Source organism: Coregonus lavaretus, assembly GCF_964263955.1.
Source record: "Coregonus lavaretus genome assembly, contig: HAP1_SCAFFOLD_4849, whole genome shotgun sequence".
NCBI classification, from domain to species: domain Eukaryota; kingdom Metazoa; phylum Chordata; class Actinopteri; order Salmoniformes; family Salmonidae; genus Coregonus; species Coregonus lavaretus.
In genome coordinates this window covers 7,501-12,500 of record NW_028159912.1, presented here as the reverse complement: position 1 = coordinate 12,500, position 5,000 = coordinate 7,501, and the positions used below count along the sequence as shown (strand labels likewise).

General features: G+C 42.4%; 1 pseudogene across 1 annotated transcript in view; it reads right to left on the bottom strand.

Annotated features, from left to right (window-relative positions):
- The window catches only part of LOC311122343 (zinc finger protein DPF3-like), a 14,857-nt pseudogene that overhangs the window by 3,550 nt on the left and 6,307 nt on the right, over positions 1–5,000 (bottom strand). Inside the window, exons 4-7 of the transcript in view lie at positions 2,969–3,041; positions 2,390–2,431; positions 574–765; positions 1–68 (exon numbers count right to left, since the gene is read on the bottom strand). The exon at positions 1–68 is cut by the window's left edge and continues 61 nt beyond it. The product of the transcript in view is annotated as a zinc finger protein DPF3-like (transcript). The remainder of the gene's footprint in view (positions 69–573; positions 766–2,389; positions 2,432–2,968; positions 3,042–5,000) is intronic.

Below are 5,000 nucleotides of genomic sequence, written 5' to 3'. Positions count from 1 at the left end.
GTCGGAGTCTCCCAGACAGAAGTCACAATAGTCGTTAGGGATGATGGAGCCGTCTGCCGCCCTCTGAGCTGTAAGCGTAATGGAGAGATAAATAAACATCTACAGTATCTATCGATAGTCTATAGAGGTACAGCATCTATCTTTATCCATCACAGTATTCGTTAGGGATGATGGAGCCGTCTGCCGCCCTCTGACCTGCGGAGGAGGAAGACAGGAGTACACGTGTGAGAGAAGAAGTCGTCTGGGTGCCAGTCCGTTTCTTCTTCTGATGGAATTATCATGCTCGACTTGACAATGACAGCGATGGGAGTTGGCAAGAACGTAAATCGAGAAGTCCTAAAAACGCTATTTGAGGCGGCGTTCCCAAAAAGACACAGTGTTAGGCGAATCATTACCATAATGCAGTTCTACTGTGATCATGATTGTGTTGTTCAGTAACAGTCAATAGAGGACTAGCAACACATATACAGTCATCTGTAAAAGCTGTTATTACACTATTACTGGTTTCATCACCAACTTTTATAAGCCTGTACTACTATTAGTTTAAAACCTGATCAGACAGTAGTCTCTTACGTTTGTGGTTGTCAGGGTCTGGGTCTGATCGGTGTGGTGGCGGGGACGGTGCCATCTCTTCTCTCTCCTCCCTCTCCTCCCTCTCTTCCCTCTCCTCCCTCTCCTCCCTCTCCTCCCCCTCCTCCTCCGCCAGGTGTGTGTGGGCGTAGTGGTAACTCAGGCCCGGGCGGTTCTTATAGCGCTTCCCACAGACTGCAGAACACAGAACACAGAACACAGAAGCGTTACAATACATTGGAACCACAGAAAACGAGAAAATGTTTTGAAACAGAGGGAAATGCTGAGGTTCTAACTGAACTAGTCCAATAACAAACTAAAATGTTCTGTTTCTGTTTCAAAACGTTTTGCTACTGTGTGCACTACTGAACATGCCCCAGCTCTCAAGGCAAAGGACCAACCGTTTACACAGTACTCAATGTTTCGTTGAGGAGGGCTTTTTCTTCCAAAAGACATCTGAAGGTATTGACACTTCTAATTGTCTAACTAACAACAATACTAGAGAACTCATTTACAAGCAAATTCCTACTAGGATAGTAGCATATGATCACTTATACAAACAACATCTCTATGAAATGACTCCCTAGAAAGTTACAGCGCTGTAATACTTCAACACATCCGGGTAGCCATTGTAAAACAAAACGATGTGGGAAAAGAGTGAACACTCTGTTGAGAATGTTGTTTTCTTTGCACTGCTTAGGTTGTTTGGTAACATCACAGTGACAGCAGGTTAGGTTGTCTGTGATATCCAGAAACTGCAGTGACAGCAGGTTAGGTTGTCTGTGATATCCAGAAACTGCAGTGACAGCAGGTTAGGTTGTCTGTGATATCCAGAAACTGCAGTGACAGCAGGTTAGGTTGTCTGTGATATCCAGAAACTGCAGTGACAGCAGGTTAGGTTGTCTGTGATATCCAGAAACTGCAGTGACAGCAGGTTAGGTTGTCTGTGATATCCAGAAACTGCAGTGACAGCAGGTTAGGTTGTCTGTGATATCCAGAAACTGTAGCGACAGCATTGTTACAACGCTAGAGAAACATGCGTTAGCTCAGCTGATGCTCAAAGATCATTTTACATTTACGTCATTTAGCAGACGCTCTTATCCAGAGCGACTTACATTAAAAAAAAAATCATACCCCCCGTGGGAATCGAACCCACAACCCTGGCGTTGCAAACGCCATGCTCCATCAACTGAGCTACATCCCTGCCGGCCATTCCCTCCCCTACCCTGGACGACGCTGGGCCAATTGCGCGCCGCCCCATGGGTCTCCCGGTCACGGCCGGCTACGACAGAGCCTGGATTCGAACCAGGATCTCTAGTGGCACAGCTAGCACTGCGATGCAGTGCCTTAGACCACTGCGCCACTCAGGAGACACTCTTCCCCAGCAACTTGATCACAAACCAGCAGATACTGTAGAGTTATGTTGGTGCCATGCAAGCTCGCTTTGGTCTTAGAATTAACAATCAATGCTTATGCAATTACAAAGCATAATAGTGATACATATTGGTTTAGCTCAAACGTAGCATGGAAGCCAAAGGTATTTCTGCTTTAGCCAATCCTATTGATAGCCAAAGTAGAAACAAAAAAAGCCAAGCAGGGACGCATTCAGGAGGGTGCAACATAGAAATATACTGTATAGAGTTGACATTATTCCCTATTCTACATGACATAGACGCATGTCTCTTCTACTTCCTCTATTTCTATCTGGATGTCCTGTAACGTTTTACCCATCTGAACACAACCCAGGCCAGGCTCAAATTAGCCACAGCAGCACCTGATCTTGTCGTTAGAGAGAGCCAGACAGAGAAAAGATAGTGACCTGAGTCAGCAGTTTTTGAGTTACGCTTTTGTTTGTATCTGTCTAGAAGGAACAAAGGAAACACAAAAGAAATGAAAGAAAATGAAAATAAAGAAAAAGAAGAAGATAAAGAGTTTCATTCAAAGAGGATATAATATCCAATGACATGAGCACCAGTTCCTTCAATGTTTTCCTTTAAGTAGAAGTAGCTTGCTGTGCTAACGTCCAACATGCTAGCTGGACTATCCACATACTCGGCTATCTCCATGCTAGAGAGGGAAGAGGGTTGCTCTCGTCCCAATGAAAGCTAAATAAGGTGATTGATCTAAAACTATCTCAGGCAGCTGAAAATGTCCAGATACGCACCTTCACCTTCAGAAAATAAATAGAGAATATTGAGACCTAACAAATAAAACAAGAAAATCGTTTTTTTTTAATACTCAAACTGTGTCTACATACGTGGCAAGAATATTCTGATGAGGAGGTCACACGTTATTAATGTTATTAACGTAACCATGTTTTTAAACTGTGTAACTTATACAAAGATGTATATTGAGTAAAGAAATATAGGAGATGTCTGGGAGTTTGCTGTTGTCTTACTGTCACAGACGTAAGGTTTATCCACGTCGTCGTTGGACACAGCCTCTGTCCTCCTGCGGCCGGATCCTCGGCCCTGTGGAGAGAAGAACAGGATCATTCTCTCTTTTCTCTCTAAATCTCTCATTCTTAAATCCTTTTCACACTACGACAGATTCCCTAGAGGTAGAATACCCTCGGCTAGGGCTGTGGCGGTCATGAAATTTTGTCAGCCGGTGATTGTCAAGCAAATAGCTGCCGGTCTCACGGTAATTGACCGTTAATTAACATAAACACATTTAGCATCTCCTGGCTTCCACACATAGCCTACAAGCCACTGATGCAGACCTTTGGAACATCTACATTTTAAAAAGTCTAATAAATCCATGTAATATAGCCTACACCTTCACAATAAATCCATTATTTATTTTAGACAGGTCTAAAGAAGCATGATATGAAGAAAATGTAGACTATTTCAGAAGAACAGTATAGCATACTCTGAGTTGTCGATATGTTAGGTCCTGATCTGGCTATGCCATATGGCTGTGGGCTACACTAGTTCATTTAGCAAGCAGGATTTGCTTAGAAATCAGTGGCATTATTTTATATTATTTTATAGTTTGAAGAAAACAATTGAAAAAGCTGAAAAATATATAAATATTTTCTCCAAACGATTTGAGGGAGTGTTGGATAAGGTCGCGCGCAGTTTTGTCCCCGATGTATCTGTCTTCACAATGTAGCCTATGAGAAAGACCCGATCACGTGATGGAGAGCCATGTGAGTGAGAGGTGCTTCAGAGCGCGCAGCACTCAGGGAGAAGGGCACAACACAGCACTCCGGGCCAAGGGCACAACAATCCTGCATGGATTTTTTTAGGGTGCATTACGGCCACAAAGGGGATGCCGCAGTGAAATTCGAGGCATTATCAAGTGCTTGTCAAATTGTGAATGAGAGACTGATGAAGTGTGTACAGCCTGCGCGAAAAACAAGGCAGTGCTCATGCATTTCAAGCGACTTTTTTCAAATCATCATTAGAGTCGCATCATGTAGCCTTACAATGTATTAAACATCTAAACATATAGCCCAACGTTTGTAGAACAACTAAAGTTACATGCATAACTCTAAATTAAGCATATAGGAGTACCTGTTTCTTTGTTAACCGCTCAACACAGAATAGCCGCATGTGTGCACATTGAAGATATTGGAAGAACTGTCCACATTTACTTTTCGTCAGCCAACAAGATGAGTAGACCTAACAAACAGCCAAAGCACTAGCCTATGTCAATCTACTATCCCCCATAGTACAAAAGTTGACCTATTATATTCTGTGCGAGAAATAAATATTCCAAACATAGTCTGGGACAGTTGTGGGATGCGATAGATCCCAAATTAATACAACCACTAGCATCAAAAAACCTTTTTTATGCAATGAGGCTGACGCAACAGATCAGAACGTTTAGCTTAAAATGTTGATAAACTATTAGGCTATTTCTTCACATTATAAGCACAGCAATGAGCACATGGCAGTAGGCGATAAGCGCGAATGTTCCATTAGTGGGAAAACACCATTATCAAAAGTGACCGCAAATATTGGTTTTATTTAAATAGGTGCGTTTTTATGGTGAAAATTATCTTCCCCAGACTTGTATGCAAGTTAGGCTCTACACCCCTTGTAAAGTGGATTAATGTGCTTAATTTTAAGAAGTTCTTTGGCCTCTGTAGCTCAATTGGTAGAGCATGGCGCTTGTAACGCCAGGGTAGTGGGTTCGATCCCCGGGACCACCCATACGTAAAAATGTATGCGCACATGACTGTAAGTCGCTTTGGATAAAAGCGTCTGCTAAATGGCATATTATTATTATTATTACTAAATAGCGAATGGAGGATACTTTTCTGGTGGTTCATTTTCATGCCAGCCAGGTAGGCTATACTCCTGTTGTAAAGATAAACAATGTGCTTAATATTAGCAAAGTTGAGAAATAAATATAGTAGGCCTAGCCTATAGAAAGCTGATGGGATCCTCCTCTTTTTAGTAGAGGCCATCACTATGTCTTCT